Source organism: Anas platyrhynchos, chromosome 23, assembly GCF_047663525.1.
Source record: "Anas platyrhynchos isolate ZD024472 breed Pekin duck chromosome 23, IASCAAS_PekinDuck_T2T, whole genome shotgun sequence".
Taxonomy (NCBI): Eukaryota; Metazoa; Chordata; class Aves; order Anseriformes; family Anatidae; genus Anas; species Anas platyrhynchos.
This window is the reverse complement of record NC_092609.1, coordinates 5,659,150-5,678,243: the sequence shown is the minus strand read 5'-3', so window position 1 is coordinate 5,678,243 and position 19,094 is coordinate 5,659,150. Positions and strand designations below refer to the sequence as shown.

The following is a 19,094-nucleotide window of genomic DNA, read 5'->3' as shown; positions in this document are numbered from 1 at the left end:
CTGTGATTTCCAGTTGAAGGAGGGAAGTCTAACTAGTGAGAGTGGGAATTTTGCCATGGACTCCACCCATATCCTTTTGCAATACTATATGAATACTACGAATGTTGGGCAAAACCACAAAGTTTGTTTTTTCACAAAAGGTTTACCGAATCAGGAAGCATACGAGGTATAAGTCTTCACGTTTTTTCTCCTTTGAATATTCCCTTAAAATTGTCTCATTAATTAATCTCTTCCAAACAGGTATTCAGCTTTTGAAGTCTTCAGCTTGATACCAGACTCGAAGGAGAGTTTATTTCCAGAGGCTTTTATGATGTTCATCTGTATTAGTTCATGTAGTAAGACAGTGACTTTATCAAATGTACCCAATGTATTTACCTCCTGTAGTGCTACAGGACATTGTACTTATGTCTGGAAATGGATACATATGGCATACAGAATCTAATGTTTGAATGACTACTTAATCTGTAGTGTCACAGCTGCAGAAACCTGCGGAGCATCAGCAGACATCTCCTACCAATTGAGTTGTATGTTTCCTACATTACTTCTTGCTTATTTTTCATCCATAAAGAACAGAATTTCCATTTATGCAGACCTCAAGAGGAATTCATCCTTAGTTGTAGAGTAGTGACAGGTATTTGATAATACACAGTATCATCCGAAGAAGAAATGCCTTTGGCAATTCTTTCACCTCATAAAGAATAGTAAATAAGTGCACATTTTAAACTGTATTTACTTGTTTGTTTATTGCTCTTTGACAACAAACATGGAGTGAATAATAGAGACACTAATATCAAACTTAACATTAGCAAGACTTGTTACTTCCATGCAAGTAGAAATAATCCAACAAAAAGATGACGATTCTTATCTCACAATTGAGATGAACAACATAGAATAATGAAGTATGGTTTACCTAACCGTTTAGAATATAGTATTTTGCAATCTACTCAGAAAAATTGTAAATGTGCCACAAGACAATAGGCCCATTTATCATGTTGTAACAGCCGCCTCATGATGTGGACAAATTTATTCTGTGCTTGCAGCAAGGAAAAATGCAGTCCTTTCATATCTACAGCCACACATGTTATACACTACTTGCCCAGATGACAGCAGAGTAAAAATCCCTTTGCTAAGTATATCTAATAATCCACAACAACACTTTCAAATATGCCCACTTGTAGTCCACCACTAACATGAAACTAACCTTACTTTCAAAAGTGCCTTTTTTGATATGTTGGAGAGAGTTATGGATAAAAGTTAGATTCAGTTAAATGCGGACATTCTGCTCTCTGCATTCAAGTTTGTGCAGCTATTAAGTGTCTGCTTTTCAGTGAGTACTGTACTCTTACAAAAAAGGTTTGCTTTTCATCCTCAACTGATTACCAACAGAAGTCGTCAATCAAAGGATACATGTAGCCCTTGCAGATTGGGAATTCAAAAGAATTATCTACCTTCTAAAAAAAGACATGAGTAATTAGTACAAAGAAAATACTGTATTTGCCCATCTAGCTTACCTAGAAAATGCTGAATTTGATCCTCTGTTTTGCTTGTTTTGTTTGTTTGTTTGTTTTCTACAGTAATGTTACAGAAACAAACAACACGCTTCGATATTCCCAAAGTGCAATTTTTTTTAAGCCCCAACAAACAAAACCTTCAAGTGAAATAAGCAGTTCCCTTAATTTCACAACCAGACCATAACAATTATTTTGATTTTTTTTTTTTTTTTTTTTTTTTTTTTGTGGAGAAACAAAAAACTTCTAGGTCATGCAATAGGACACAAAGTAATTTTAGATGTGATATTTTTTAAAGTACTTTCACGTTCCTTTTCAATAACAAATTGATCTTTAGGCTATTTTAATCTCAAGCATGGCTCGTATAAAATGTACGAAGTATTTAGAAAAAAGAAGTCAGAGGTCAGTCATTATCAATACCAGGTAAGATTCTGGAAACTGTATTTTTCTAGCTATATAGTGAAATAAATTATGTAGTTTGTTAGTGTTTCTGACCCAATGAAATGAATCAGAATGTTCTTTCAGAAAACCTAAATTACACAGGTACAGTGCACTTCACAGTGCAATTTTTGAAAAATATTTGAAGTTAGTGAAATAAAAACAAGTAAACAATATAAATTACCTCTTCAATGGTAAAAGGTCTTTGAATGATATGTCCATAGATACTGAATTAATTACAATCCATCTCAGATTCACTCAAACTGTGTGAACATCACAAGCACCTCATGATTTGATCGTGACCAGAAGAACTAAAGGGCATTAAGTGGTTCATCCATGGCTGCTACTTAACAAGACCATCTGTAGTGGGTTTACATGGCAAAGTTTTGGTAGCAGGGGGCCATAGGGGTGGTTTCTGTGAGAAAGATCTAGAAGCTGCCCCATGTTTGGGAAGGGCCCCATTGTTTTCCAGAGCTGAGCCAATAAGCGATGTTGTCTTGTGCCACTGTGAGAGCATATTTAAGACAGGGAAAAAAACGCTGCGCCACACAGCAGCTGGGAGAGTGAAGGGAGTGAGGAACAGCCTTGCAGGCATCAAGGTCAGTGTAGAAGGAGGGGGAGAGGTGCTCCAGGCGCCGGAGCAGAAGTCCCCTGCGGCCTGTGGTGAGGACCATGGTGAAGCAGGATGTCCCCCTGCAGCCCATGGAGTACCACGGTGGAGCAGGGTTCCACGCTGCAGCCCGTGGAGGAGACCACGGTGGAGCAGGTGGCCCTGCACCGATGGAGGCTGCCGCCTGTGGAAGACCCCTGCCGGAGCAGATTCCGGGCCGGACCTGTAGCCCGTGGAGAGGAGACCACGCAGGAGCAGGTGACCTGGCAGAAGCTGCTGCCCGTGGGGGAGCCAGGTTGGAGCAGTTTTCTCCTGAGGGATGGAGCCCGTGGTACGGACCCATATCTGGAGCAGCTCTGGAAGAGCTGCTGCCTGTGGGAAGCCCACGCCGGATCAGTTCATCAAAGACTGCATCTCGTGGGTGGGACCCCACAGCACAGGGGACGAGAGTGACCGAGAAGGAGCGGCAGAGAAGAAGTGCTGTAGACTGACCATAACCCCCATTCCCCCGTTCCCCTGCGCCGCTCGGGGGGAGGAGGTGGAAGAGGGTGGATGGGGGGGAAGGTGCTTTTGGTTTCTTTCCTTTGTTTCTCACTTCTCTAGCTTGTTAGGAATGAGCAAGAAATCTTACTCTCTTCTTCTGTTGAGTCTGTTTTGCCCGTTCCAATAATTGTTGCATGATTTTCTCGTCCTTATCTCAACCCTTGAGCCCTTTTCACGTATTTTCTCCCCATTCCTCTTGGAGGAGGGGGAGTGAGAGAGCGGCTGTGGTGGAGCTCGGCTGCCCACTCGAGCAGAACCACGACGTTGATTAACATCTGGGTGGCAGATGAGCAGGGGAAACATCTTCCAAACTTGCCAATATTTTCTTTATAATGAACTCCAAGTCCTTCTTCTCTGCTCTCCGCTTCTGAAGGTTCTGTCACCTCCTCAGGAAGCAGAAGCAGTACAATGGGATTTAGAAGATCCAGCTCGAGCATAAGCACCAGTTAGAGGAAGCAATGCTTTCTAGTTAGTCCAGTGTTTGAAGAGAGTTCATCTGGCTTTCTAAGAACATCTCCTAGTGCAAAGCAGCTGATTGATCTGACTGTGCAATGAAAGCAAAGGAAGTGCAAAGCAGCAAATGCTTGAGAGAGGGCAAAAGAGATGCATGTCAAGCATCTGGGGGGAAGAAGGCCGTCAGCTCTTAACAGATTCTTTGCCATCTCATTTGTTTCTCAAAGACATAACATTTAGTGAAGACAGTAGCATTTGACTCCATGTGCTGTAGTAACCACCTAATGGAGGTTAAAGAAAAGACACAAGGGCAGCAAAATCCCTCACTTGCTTCTCACACAAGGACAAAACTCTTACCTGAGAGAAATTCAGATTCATTTCTCAAATCTCACAGCACTTTTGGACGCCATTGGCTACGGCTTACCTCTTCCGTATTTGAAGATTTCCGTAGGGCTGACTGATTTAGATGGGGAGAGGTTGAAATTAGCACACTTGTCAATGTGCTATTAATTTGGAAACACAGTCATTTTTCTATTTTTTTTTTCCCTAGACCTGTTAATACACTAGGCAGTCCCAGGAAGCGTAAAACTTTGAGCCATGCTCTCCAGCATTTGCATTCTGCACTTTCTGTAGGTTCTTTATTGTGGAATCAGAATTCTGACAATCTCCTCAACAGCATAGTGATGCAAAATCCGCAGACCCAGATAAAAGAGCCTCCCATCTGGTTGTATGATTGTCAGACACGCGTTCTTTTCTATGAAGTGGTTCTCAGCGTTTGAAGATAGATGACTACCCAACACTGAACTGTCTCAAGTTTCCAGACTGAGACAGCTTTGTAGAAATCATAGACAAATTTCATGACAGGTGGCCTAGCATGGAATTGATTCTTAACAAGTTTGGTAGAATATCCTTGTAGACTTCAAAGCTGGTACATCATCATTTGAACACTCCTTCCAGGGTGTCTGTATTTGAAGTGTGGATTTCCTGTAGCTGGAGTGTTCCCTGATTCTGAAATATTAGACTCTAACTTGCCAAAAGCTCTTGTAACTCTGAAGGACAAGTTAACATTTCTGAAACAAGAGAGAGACTGGGAATACCTGAAAAGCATAAGTTCAAGGTTGATTTTAGTGAACAAAACCAGTGAAGCCTGTTAAAAGAATAACGATAATGATAATAACAATAACAACACAGACAATAAACTACACAGTATTCCTTTTCTCCTTGTTATCTGGGATACATTTTCTGCAAAATTGAAACGTCTCACTGGACAGAAATTTCATATTTCAAGCATTTCAAGAACATAGAATTCATTAAGAAATTAATCTCTTTATGAATAAGAGTGTGTGACTAAAAAACGACAGATGAGCTGAGTTTTTCATTCTCTGTGAGGACTTTCTCATCCAAAGGCAAAGTTTCTGGCTTTCAGGTGCCACAGGCAGGCACAAAAAGGCATCCTTTAAATCTAGTACCGTGAACCAAACTTGACTGTTTTCTAAGACTCTTCTCTTGCACATCCTCAGCACATTGAGCATGTAGGTCCCAGCACTGCACTAGTAAGGGAAGACCTCAATCAGGAGCAGATTATTCTTGATTAATTTAAACTGGGGGAGCAGGAATCACACCAGACAAAGACGTCCTTTTCACCAACATAGTTTATTTTGCCTGTCACGGCTCTACACAAAGACAGTAAAAAGGCAACAAATAAGGCAATATTCCCTCCTTCCCCTTCCCTCTCCTCCCCTCCACTTCCTTTCCCGACTCTCTCCTCCCCTATACTCCCGTACACTCCCCCCCGCTATGCTCCCCTACACTCTCCTCCCCTACACTCCCCTACACACTGCTCCCCTACCCTCCCCTTCACTCAGTTCCCCTACCCTCCCCTTCCCTACACTCCACTACACTCTCCTCACCTACACTCCCCTACACACACCTCCACTACACTCTGCTCCCCTATACTCCCCTACACTATGCTCCCCTACACTCCCCTTCACTCAGTTCCCCTACACTCCCCTTCCCTACACTCCACTCCACTCTCCTCTCCTGCACTCCCCTATACTCTCCTCCCCTACGCTCCCCTACACTCTCCTCACCTACAATCCCCTCCCCTACACTACCCTACACTACCATACACTACCCTACACTCCACTACACTCTGCTCCCCTGCCCTCCCCTGCCCTCCCGTGCCCTCCCATGCCCTCCCAAGCCCTCCCCTGCCCTCCCGTGCTCTCCCATGCCCTCCCCTGCCCTCCCGTGCCCTCCCCAGAACTCCTCTGCCCTCCCCTGCCCTTCCCTCCCCTCCCCTTCTCGTTTTTACCCTTCCCTCCCCTCCCTCCCGTCTTCTCCTTTCTTCTTCTCCTCTCTTCTCCTTTCTTTCACAAATTGCAATGGAGAACAGGGAGAAGCATCACTTCCAGTCACTTCCGTCATTCTCGTAGCTTGTGTCACTGCCTGATTCGTGGCAATCCATCAGCAGTATCCAGAAGCGTTCCAGCTGCTGTGCTACTAGGTGAGTAGCAGTCTCCAAGTGGCAATCATGGACTTCTTGCTGTGGCTCAGACACGGCACTTTCAAGTCCACCCTGGCTTGGCCATGTCCTCTTGCTCTGTCCCCACCTACATTACAGTTCTGCTTAGAAGCCGAAGCACGGTGCTGAAGTAGTTCCACTCCTTCCATTTGCAATGATTGAGTTTGTCTAGCCAAGTGGTTTCTGTCCAGAGAACACAAGAAAGAGGTTTTGCTAAGAAACAACTCAAGGAGGACTTCTTTTCCACATGGGCAAGGAATAGTCACGCTTTTCTAATGGAGACTCCAGTGGAAGAGAGAATGACAGATCATTCCGAGAGCTTTGAAATATCCCTTGGGGATGCTTAGTGCAGAGGACCAGAGGAAAGCTGTCCAAAGGACACCAGAGAATCACTCTGAATTACTTCCTCACAGACACATGTCCTTACTATGTCTGATATGGCTTCATGTCTGATATGGCTTCAGCTGGTTTCAGGGTTCTTGTTCACCTAAAACCTAAATTCAGAGTTCTAAATGAAGATGGAAAGATTGACAAATGTATATATCACTGATGGGAAAAAAAAAAAAAAGTGCTTTGAGAACTTTGGCCATTAGCCCTGGAAAGCATCAAAGTACTGTCCTCTGAAGCAAATGGGTGAAACCCATGAGATTGGAAAGGAGACAGTTGCACTCCATAAACTGCAGGTTTCTGTGCTTTTTGCTTGCTTGCTTGCTTGTTTTCCAGGCTGAATTGGATTAGCTGGACAAGTTGGCAGCTGCCTACAGACAAATACCTTATCAGGAGTCTAAACTACGGGATTGCTCTAACTGAGAACAATGAATTGGACTTGACGTCCTTAGGAAGTCTTTCCAGCTACGCTTTCTACCACTACAGAAATGCACCTGATTCTTTACAAAGCTTACGGGTGCTGACTGCAAATAGTCCTCATCATTCTCCATTGCCTTCCTCATCTCCATTCTCTTTTGGCCCGTGAAGCTTTTCCGAGCAGAGATGAAGATCAGCTCTAATACGCAGTCTGGGATTCTGCAAAGGAAAAGAAGAATCCTCCTGAAAACTCTTTGCAACCTCACCCGCCATCACCAAAGCAAAGAAGAGCAAAAGAACACCGCTTGATCACAGCAAGCATCAGCTCGAGCACAGGTCTCCTGCAAGTGTAGCGGGGTTCAACAGCTGCCAAACAAGCTTAAGGAGCACACCCAGAATCAAGTCCATCAAACAAGTGCTTGAAAGAGTTAGGTTTTCTTAGGCATGAGGAATGAAAAAGAAAGCAAGAACTGACAACTTACCAGCACACAGTTTCCCTCTAGCTTGCTTGGCTTCATTCCGCACCTGAGTCTGGGCTCCCAAGCAGGACTGAGCAGCATTGTGCAGAAATACCAAAGCCTCCCCAGCCGTGCTGGATCTTCAGCCCCAAGGGCTTTGGCTCTGTTGCCTCCTCAGCAACATGGGCAATTGCCCAGGCAAGCCGGTGTCCAGCAGCTCGACTCAGGAAGCGCAGCCCCCCCTTGCCACCGCTTGCCGCTCACACCAGGAGCCCCCGCGGCGGTGGCAGCCGTTGCACGGCGCTTGGTGCGGTGCGGTGCAGTGCGGTGCGGGCAGAGGGCTGCGGGCTCCTTCTCCTCGGGGGCGGCTCCGCCATGGGGCGTCCGCCGCGGGGCTGCTGAGGCGGCGGGGGGCTCCATGGAGGAGCAGAGGGCGACGTGCGCTGGGGCTGGGACGGGCCTGGGGCTGGGGCACCGCGCCGCCGCCGCCATGCCAAGCGGCACTCCTGGCATCTGTGCTGCAGAGCCAGCCAGTGTGATGCCTTGGCGTTTGTGACTTCACAGAATCACAGAATGTCTATGTTGGAAGAGACCTCAAGACCATCGAGTGCCAAACAAAGGCAACTCTGCATTTCCTTCTTAAACACCCGCTTTCTTCAGAAAAAAACAAAACAAAACAAAACAAAAAAAAAACACAGAACTTCATCCCTCACACGGGATTCCCAAAGTGAGCCTGCAGGGGCTGCCAAAGGCAGCAGCTCCTCAAGCACTGCTCCCACACGGCTCCCTACCACGGGCTCCATCCATCCCCCAGGAGCAAACTTGGTCAAACTAAGCCCCTTTGGAGATATTGTATGGCAGGCCTTACCAAATGCTGGACAAAGGAGAAGATCTAACACATTTAGGAAACCAATATTTGCAACAACATCTTACAGTTTGGTGCAAGCAACTAGAACAAATCAAGGTTTTGGCACTAGACCTTTTATTTGCCTCCCAAGGGGAAGGATGCACTTTAATCAATATTAGTTGCTGTATGTGTGTAAATGAGGCAGGAGGAATTGAGACTGAGCACGAAAACATTTGGGGAAAGACTATGGTAATAAGGTGATTAGTCTAAGGTGATTACGTAAGGTAATTCAAGATGACACCTCCTGGGGTTTTCGAGAATTATGCAACAAAATAACCTTTTGGTTACCCAACTTTTCTTGGCTTAAGCAATCGTTTAGAGGAATCCTGATCTTCTTTTTAAGAGTAGTAGTCTTGACTTGTGTAGTGGTACAATGTGCATTTTGGTGCTGTATGAAGGACTAGATTATGATACCTGGAAGTGTAACTGAAACAAGCACCAAGTCAAAACTGGTAAGAATTTAATGAAAACTTTTAATCAAGAAGGATTGTAATAAGCCAAAGAATTTGCTTAGGCTCAAGAAAAGGGGGGACTTGAGACAGGGAACAAGATAAAGACTGGTGATTCCTAGGTCTGAGCTAGCACCATTGTATGTTAAGGACCCGAAAGACGAGGAAGTAAAAGACTGTGTCTTTTACTTTCCGCTGGCTCTTTGCTTGTAATACAAGCTTCACCATTCTAACTTGCAATTTAGGCAATCTTAAAACAACTGAACCATGACAGTAAAATATGAAATTCTTCGTATTTTCAAAAGTAGTCTGCAATTTCATTAGCAGAACACACAAAACATAGTCTTTGAATGTGACTTTAATGTACACAGGGATTTTTGTTATTTTTAAAGCTCATCACTTTTTTATTACATTGTATTATGCCCCAAAATATATTCAGAGGAAAGATAACTAAAGGTAATTATACAAAAATACTGAGCGCTTCTTACAAACGTTACAAACATATGGATTTGAAAAAGTTAGAAATTCACAGGGACATTCACCCTTCTACATTTCGCTACAGTTTGGCTGCGATGGATGTTTCCTCACAGCAAAACATGTCCTGGACTACATGCTTCTTTGTGTATTAGACACAGAATAATCTTCCCCATGCTCATTTACAGTCCAACCTGTGCAATATTCATGTTCACACCGCCACAGCATACTTTCGAGTAATGAACCTCTAGGCTTATTATCCTGCCTGGAGAGCTAAACCTCAATTCACTCTGGTAGCAACAGATGCATATGTGACCAGCATCTACGTGTTACAAAGACATGGCACTACCTCAAGTGTGACGAAATAGAACCATCAGTTAAGAGGAAGAATGAGTCACGCTGAGCCTTAAGACGAAACATGGGGCCACGAAGGCTGCACTGTGCGTGTGAAGTGGTGGTGGTGGCAGTGTGAGGTGTAAGACAACCAAGATAATGACAATGATTAAACCATTTTTGCTTCTACACTAGAACTACTTCATTTTAAGTTTGAGTTGTGGTTAGTAGGACCTGGAACAATCAAAAAAACTTTTCATAGTTGTTTGTTGGTCCTTTTTTTTTTTTTTTTGGTCAAAGCATAGATCACATTAGGAAGCTTATCTTCTTACTACAAATATCTAGGTCTTTTAACCTTAATAAAGAATGATTTTAGTTAACTGGAAGTATGGACCTCCTCATTGACAATCTTCCAAGAAATAACTTCTATGAAATCAAGTGCTGGCAGCAAAATCAAGTTGATTGTTTAAAATACTGGCATCTAAAAGCATAGCATATTACACATTTGTTAATTATAATGCCATTCAGAGTCTTTCAGATCATAAAATACCGTTTTCTCAACCACAACAGTGTGAGACTGTAGCTTCTGAAATTATGCTTGAATCCACAGAAAACCAAACATGAATTTAGAACAGTGTTATACCACTGCCTCTATTACAAACTGATGTTCTCTCCTTTGCAAGTGTGGGGAGATGTAGTACCTTCCTGGATAAGAGTTAGTTCAGTAAAAATATGAGTTTTATGTCTATCTGATATACTTCTGTCTGTTTGCTACCCCTCAAATGATCTACTGACAAACACAAAAGCATTTTAAGATCATGTATTTACATTTAGTAGGTGCCATTAGTTGATGGGGTGACTCTCCAAAAAAGCCCTTCAATTTCTTCTTCAGCTCTCTGCTGGTTTTCTCTAGAATAAAAGAAGTCTTTTTCCAGTTGCTGGACTTTTACTTCATACTCTTTCAAGGTTTCTGCAATACCTTCACCATCTTGTTCTAGGGCAAGTAAAACTAGTATGAGAATCAAATCTTCACTTCACTTCTCTGTGCCAAAATCAAGATGCCCAGCTGGAGAATGTCCTGTATTTTGCTGACACTCTGCTTTCAGGGTGTACATTTAAACTAGTATGACAGAGGATCAAAAAGCCCATGCCAACCCCAATTCTCCATTTTAATAGGAGCATTTAGAGGATAAAGATCAATGGGATTGCTATCTTTCACCTTTCCAATGTCAACAAATTGAATATAAAAATGTGACAATTCTGACCGTTTTTTAAAAATGGTCAGCTTTTTTCTTTTATACAAGCACCTTGTGTCTGTTCATCAGCATCCTACACGACATCAGAATTAGTAACAGCCAAAATGTTATCTTTCTACCTCATATCTTCTTTTTTCTTTCATATGAAACACAGTATTTCTCAACAGTGACTAAAGATAATATCTGCTGTACAATTCCCCTTGGAAAACAAACAAGCACCCTTGAAATGATGCAGTATCAACTGTAGTTTTTTCTCATGTTCTCTGTGTTGTAGTGTCAGCTGCCTGTCACACTGCAACTTGATGTGCTCAAGTGCAGATTCCAATTCACGTTTTATATTTTCCTGGTCTATGACCTTCATCTCCTGTTCTTCAGTCTGCAGTTGTAATTTACGTTCAGACTCTCGCAGGCCAACAATCTAAGACAATCTATCAAATCTATCACTTCTATCAAACCATTTCAACAAATGCTTTTACAGTTCTGCTTAATAGATGAATGGATACAAAAGCAATTGTCTGTATAAGCTGTAAGCTTATACTGGAAACAGATTTGCCTGCTGACATGAGTTCACACTTCAGAATTGAGCTCTGTAGATTTTGATCACATGGACTAGTGGATTTTTTAATGCCCTGTGCAGAACTTAAACTGATACAAGAGTTTTTTTCCTGTTTCTGGAAAACTGCCAATTTGTGTACCACAGACAACTTGTTCACAAAATCACCCAAGGTTCACCCATGGGCAAAGAGAGACACCAAGTCCTAATGCATTTCTTTTTTATGTTTCCAGGTGTCATTACGATTCTTCAGTATGTGGTGGTAAGAGCTTATTTGCAGAAAGATTTTATAATGGATTTGGAAAAAAGAAATACTATCCTGAGGTTAATAAAGACTGCAGGTGGGAAGAATTTCAATACGACACCACTATTTAAATATGTTGCTACTTGAGAAGTTAGCAGCATAAAGCAGTGGAAAGGAGCAAGGAAATTTCCAGATTTGCAACACCTTTTAAGCTAATGACACCAAAACAAGATACAAACAAGTAATAGAAAAGCATCCTTTTTTATGTTGATGTCAAGATGCAAAATATCCAAATTAACAACAGATGTGAGTAACCTAAGCAGGCTTTCAAGGAAAGTGGATTAAATTGACTTTACTTCTTGACACTATTTCCTTTAACTATTTAGCGCAATAACAGGTAATAGGATAAAATATTGATAATTAGCCAAAGCAAACCTTGTTAAAGTATTTGAAGAGGATAGCTCTGAGCTCATCAGCAGACAAGGAAACTAGTTTTCCTGTTCCATTATCCTCACTCTGTGAAAGGATCTGTGAAGAGGATCTAAGCAAGTACTGGCGACTCTGAATACTTTCATTCTTGTAATCAATAGCAGCCTCCAGGGCTTCAATTCCTTCTTTCAGATGCAAAAGGACATGTTCTTCCTACACAGAAACATAGGAGTGAGATTGTAAAAAAAGTACAAAACAAATCTTTGTGTGCATAAGACATTAACTTCATTCTCAAAGGTGAATCTAAATTTAAGAGCAAGACTAACTAGTAGTAGTACAGAGAATGGAATGGGAAAAATAAGAGGAAGAGTACAAATCTAGAACCTGCTTGGAGCAAGCAGGAAATGTCTTGATATCCCTTCCACAGACCAGAGTTCAAACAAATGGTTCATCACCACAAAAGCCTACATTCTATTCTTCCTTCATTTTCCCCTCCCCACAATTTGATGACTTCTATTACTTTTTCAGTTGAACTAGTTTTCTAATTAGCGATTAATGAACCAATCAGATCCGTAAGCAGTTTGGTGACCATTATCTGTGCAGGAAGGTGGCAGAAATTCACGCCCTGAAGTATTGCAGAAGATTCTGTGGAGTGAAGCAAATAGGATTCTTTCTGGCATGCTATCAGCTCAGTAATAGGCCCCAACTGCTGCTTCTCAAGACCTAAAACAAATCTGTGTATTTTACATCAATTTATTCAATCTTCAACTTAATTATACTGATCTATTCAAGTGTGTAACATCCACAATATGGCTTATTTTCATTGTAACTATATGGAGGCCTTCAGGTGAGGTTTGGTCTTTCACAAAAGCCTATGAAAAAAAAATCAAGGGACATCACTATTAGAGTACTTCACCTTGTTCTATGTCCTGATAGGAAAATAGCTGCCTAAGATAAATTGATGGACATCCTGTTTCATTATTTCTAATTATAGAATTGTTAGGCCAGCGACATTTGTCCGGACTCTAGCTAAAGTAAGTAAGTCCCTCTGAAAGTATATGTTGTTCACTGTTACGTAAGTAGTGCCATTATAGCAGTACTTTCATGTCGGCTGTTAACAAAAACACCCAACCTCAGTTCCTTGATTCTCTACTATCTAATACTGGGGGACATTTTAGGTCATGATTTATTATACAACATTGCCTAAAACTTTGATGTATCTCAGAGATAGTTACTTACTTCAGCTGACAACACTTTTCAGTTACCCTCTTTCAGTTTCTCATCCACACTATTTCTTCTTCTGAGTAGCTGATCCCTTTCCTTCTGAAGAACATGAATTTTTTCCAGAATGTCTGTCTTATCTTCAGTAGTGCTGTCCTGAAGCTGCATACTTTTATCACACAATTCCTGGTCCAGCATACTTAAGCAAGTAGACAAGTTCATACTATCTTTGTTTAAAGCCTTTAAAAAAAAAAAAAAAAAAAAAAGAGAGAGAGAGAGAGAAAGAAATAAGAGGAAGAATGAAAGAAACCGTAAGTATAAAACTCCTTCCCCATAAACATGTACATGAGACTGTCGCATCCTAAAGTGGAAGACCTGTCTACTTCTTGTAAAGGGACGCCATTTAGGCTAAGTAGATAGCTACCGTAAAATTTACTATTTAATCAAAAGATGAAAGAAAACAAAGAAAAGCAATGTGCAGTTTTCTACATATCTTACGTGAGTTAGTCATTACGGTGACAATGACATTTCAATTTCTGTTTCTCAGTAGCCAAAGTAAATAATACAGAATGTTTCTCTGCCATGTTCTCTACTTTGCAGGCATTGAGCAATTTTTTAGATATCGTTATTTAATGTGCTGCAATAACAGAACTTTGGAAGTCAGATTTTGTTTTGTTGTTAGAATTTCGGGGATATCATGTAAATAAAGGTTATTACATTCTATTATTCATGTTTAAAATGTTGATTTGATCAAGCCACACAATAATGTAATGGCAGCGCTAGAGATACAAGTTGCATGGCTTAAACCTCTTCTGTTATCCGGCTGCCCTCCTCCCATAGTCTTTCCAGGCAGCTCTACAATTGTGTTAAGTTTCTTTCTTTCTTTCTTTCTTTCTTTCTTTCTTTCTTTCTTTCTTTCTTTCTTTCTTTCTTTCTTTCTTTCTTTCTTTCTTTTTTTTCTTAAATCACCTGGCTAGATCTCAGTTTCTTGATTTCTAGGTGGCTTTTCTCTTGCAATAATGCTTCTTTTTTAGCTACAATGGCTTCTCTTTTCTTTAAATCTTCTTCTAGTTCCGCTAACTGTTGGTGCTGTTGAAGAATTCTTTCCATTTCTTCATCCAGCCATTTCTTTTGCTCTTCTAATTTCTACAATTTAAACAGAGATCCAGAGAGCATTAACGAGGACTATTTGGGTCAGAATTTTATGACTATGTTTTTCCTCTTTTAGAGTAACTGATAAAACGTGAGAAATCAACATTTCAATTCTTAACATTAAGTGTTCAACAGAATCCTGATTCAGGATAATACAGAAATAGGACTGACTTAAGGAGAGGCTCAGCAATGTTATATTACTACATCTTATGCAAAAAATTTTATCAGATGCTTTCAAGGAAATGTATTATTTTCCTAAAAACAGTTATAGAAATAGATGTCATATATAGAATGACAACAACTAAGTTTGAAAGGTACCACAAGAAATCAGCTAGCCCATCCTCATTGCATGATTCTTGCCCAAGACCAAGATTTGTGGAAAAACACATCGTGATGAGAAACTGTGATGCTGAAAGAAAGAAAAAATGGGAGTTCTGATCCTGCTAGCAGAGTCTATTATAAGTCTCTTCTGAAGCAATGGTTTATCAGTGGGCATATTGCTGGTATAGCTAAAAAGTTGCTTTTATTTCATTTTTTAAATTTATTTTCACCTCTAAAGACTTTGGTTAACTCATGAAACTCTCATGTTCCAATGTCTAGTTCTGAAATCATGCAGGTAGCACTGTTGCACAGGAAACCTACTATTCTAACACTGTCATGAAAAACCAAAACCATAGCCATCTGTCATATTTGTCAGATGGGAAAAGAAATAAACAAACAAACCCTGCAACATTTATAACAGAGCTCATCAGAATCATCTTCAAACCTACCAGACAACCAAACTTGTTGAATTTCCAGCTATCTGAATTACTACCTTTGACAAGTCATAGAACAAACAAAGACATTACAGCCCTCTCCTTTCGTTCATTCAAAACCAGTAAAAGAGCTTCTTGACTTGTCTCAGTTTTTGCTACAACAAAAAAATAACAATTTAAAAAAAAAAACAGGGGAGGGAGGACGGAATACTCTTCTTCTAAACGCTTTACAAAGATGACACGGGGTGAATAAAGACACCTTTCTTTTCAGTGTCCACACAGATTTGGAATAGATTAGCTACCTCTGATTTCTGTAAAGTTCCCACCGACTTATTTTTCTTCTTTTTAAATGCAGCAATCTCACTGTCTTTAAGTTTAAGAATCTTCTGTTGCTGTTGCCAGGCAGAGAAGGACCTGGGAGTGATGGTGGACAGTCGGCTGAATATGAGCCAGCAGTGTGCTCTGGTGGCCAAGAAGGCCAACGGCATCCTGGCTTGTATCAGAAACAGTGTGACCAGCAGGGCTAGGGAGGTGATTGTCCCCCTGTACTCGGCTCTGGTGAGGCCGCACCTCGAGTACTGTGTTCAGTTTTGGGCCCCTCGCTACAAGAAGGACATTGAGGTGCTTGAGCGGGTCCAAAGAAGGGCGACGAAGCTGGTGAGGGGCCTGGAGAGCAAGTCCTATGAGGAGCGGCTGAAGGAGCTGGGCTTGTTCAGCCTAGAGAAGAGGAGGTTCAGGGGTGACCTTATTGCTCTGTATAAGTACATTAAAGGAGGCTGTAGCGAGGTGGGGGTTGGCCTGTTCTCCCATGTGCCTGGTGACAGGACGAGGGGGAATGGGCTAAAGTTACGCCAGGGGAGTTTTAGGTTAGATGTTAGGAAGAATTTCTTTACTGAAAGGGTTGTGAGGCACTGGAACGGGCTGCCCAGGGAGGTGGTGGAGTCACCATCCCTGGAAGTCTTCAAAAGACGTTTAGATGTAGAGCTTAGGGATATGGTTTAGTGGGGACTGTTAGTGTTAGGTCAGAGGTTGGACTCGATGATCTTGAGGTCTCTTCCAACCTAGAAATTCTGTGATTCTGTGATTCTGTGTGTTCCGTCTTAAGCTGAAGTTCCTATAAACAAAAACAAACAAACAAAACTTTCTTTCTGCCTCTATCAGTGTGTTTTTCAAACACATTTAATGACAGAATCTACGCAATCATGAAATCAGAAATATTGAACTAATTTACATGCAAAATTGCAACTCAGGGCTACACATTACATAATAACATTCAAAAACATAGCTGAAGAGAAAGGAAGAATGAAGATTTCTGTGAAAATACTTATACACAATTTCTTCAGTGTCAAGTAAGCAATTACTTAAAAGGACAAAATCTGGTAGTATAGTACATTGCCTTTGGGAAAACAAAGGTCAAACTGGTTTATCTTATTCTTTGTCATAAGGAAACAGAAAGAATCCTACTTTAATTTGTAGCTGGTCCCGCTGAAGCTCTGCTTCTACTTGCTTCTTTTTTTCACTCTCCTCACGCAGTCTTTTCTCTAGCAGGGTCTGCTGATGCTTCATCTGAGCCACGTTCTGCTCAAGTTCTATTGCTCGTTTTTCACTTTGGTTAGATAGAGAAGCCAGATTCTTAGTGTCTTGCTTCTTCTTCTGTAAGGCCTGAATGTTCATGGAAAATTTCAGCTTAACAACAGGAAAACTTAGAACTAAAACCTGACTCAGGTTAATTCTCTATTTCACTGAGTTAGGACAGTGAGCAAGACTTGCTACATTTTGCCACAACAATCACACATTATCTCTAAGGTCTCTGAGCCTTTGTAAAATCATCAAAGACAGAACTATCTAACTACTTAGTTGTTAAATAGTAGTGGGTATAACTTTGTGAAGGTTCTCATTGGCAACTTCAATCCAACTAGCTTCAATTGTGTGAAGCTGGTGAGAGTTTCACAAGCAGAGTGTACGGATTTCAAAGGTGATGCTGAGACAGGAATTTGCAAATCCTAATGGTCATATTGGAAATACCTGCACTTTCAGCTTAGCTGCATCCATCTTCTTTCGGAACTCTTTTTGTAGCTTGGCTTTCTCAGGAAGCTCTCTCAGCTTCTTATTCTCCAGCTCCTGAAGCTGCTTTTGAGTTTCGGCCAGTTCCATTTTGGCCTGCTCGGATTCTTGCTCCGGTTTAGTTATCTTCAAAGAATATTGCCTGCTTACATACTCTGCATCCTTACCTTAAAGACATCATATCCAAATAGTTTTAAAACAGCAAGATAATAATTTGCAATGTATCACTTAAACCTGTAATTGAATCGTTACTTACTTCATCCTGATTAAACCAAAAATTTCTGAGACATTTTCCAAACCTAAACAAACAGCTCCCTTATAACACTGAAATATAGATGAACGAAGGAATCTTAAATCTGAACTCTTCATAAATCATCTGATGTCACCAAAGAAAGTAACACCTGAGTGCCACATCAAGTGAAAATTTTCTGCCTACTGCAGTCCTTGACAAAATAGCTTGCCTGTATTATTATGTTTTTGTTGTTGTTGTTGTTGTTGTTGTTGTTTTGTTTTTGTCTGTTTGTTTGTTTGTTTTTCCCCAGAAGAATATGCTACATATTTCTCAGCTTTCAACTTGGTAATCAGCAAAAAACTCTCGATTGTGTTTCTACTGATTTGCCCTGTTCGGGCAATCTGATTTGCTCTGTTTGGGATTCCGTAAGTACTGTTACTGGGGGCGCACAATGTTTCTCAATGCCAAAAGACTGCCTCAGGAGAATATGTACACACTAGAAGAGTGTGATTGAAACAGGTAAGCACAGATCTTTAGGGTCATCATAATGATAAGTTTCTGGCAAGCATATATATATCAGGACAGCTGTGTAATGATATAGGCTAACAGGGACACTGACCTTTTCCCTCATCCACTTCTGACTCCTGCTTCTCTACTGCTATGATGGGAATGCAAGCATTCCCAGCACAGTGTCGTATCTTCTCTCCTATCCCAGACACTGGGAGACAAACACATGTCCATGAAGAGATCAGTTGCACTAAGCATACGTGAAAAATTACACTATAGGTGGATAAACACAATAAGCCACAAAACACAAAAAAATATTTAACAAACAAATCTGCAGATCACAGCTGAGTAGGACACAATAAAAATTTGCAGCCTTCAATGCACTCATAGCAAGTAATTCATAGAAGTTAGGAAACTGTAAGTTACCAGAAGTATTCCCGCAGAAGAAAATTACCCAAAAACTAAGATATGCAGGTCTTCAGAAGTTTTGTGTCTTTTTTCTTGCTTATTTCTGAATGTCTTCATTTCAATTTTTCAGTCATTTACCTATTCTTACTAATTCCTTAATAAGTTCTTCTTTCATTTTGATGTTAAGTGCAAGTTCTCTCATTTTTTGCTTGGCCTCAGTGAGTCTCAACTCTGAATTCTTTAACTTCTGCATGTTAAAAACATGACTTTTTTTTTTTTTCCATAAAATTCTGCCTGTAACAAGAGCCATGCTTTACTATGGACACAGTCTCCCATATCTGCAATATCCACTATGGCAAGCTTCTTTAAACAGCTAGGGTGTTCTGCTGTACATCTATTTATCACATTCTTTTTAAGCAGCAGAACGTCATACAAGTTCCTCTATACAGTATCCACTGACAGATTGATTTCCTTCAACACAGAACTCTGGCCTTCCGTATTAAATCCTTCATGTCTGACAGATCAAGTCAGTAAGAACAAAAAGAATTCCCTCCACGTTAACCGTGTAGATTTCAGCTGGTGCTAACAGGGTTTCTTTGTTGCTGTGGTATAAACAGACTGATTCCAAGGTTGAGGATTACAGAGTTGTCTGGAAATGCTGCTGGCGATAGGATTTAGACTGCACTGCAGCTCCTACCAGGTGCTGAAGGGTAAGAACACACTCAAGAGGGTGGCACACGGTGAGTAACAAAACTTGGCAGAATTATCAGAA

General features: G+C 41.0%; 1 pseudogene; it reads right to left on the bottom strand.

Annotated features, from left to right (window-relative positions):
* Positions 1-5,956: 5,956 nt before the first annotated feature.
* LOC113841330 (kinesin-like protein KIF27) lies at positions 5,957-18,575 on the bottom strand (annotated as a pseudogene).
* Positions 18,576-19,094: the final 519 nt, after the last annotated feature.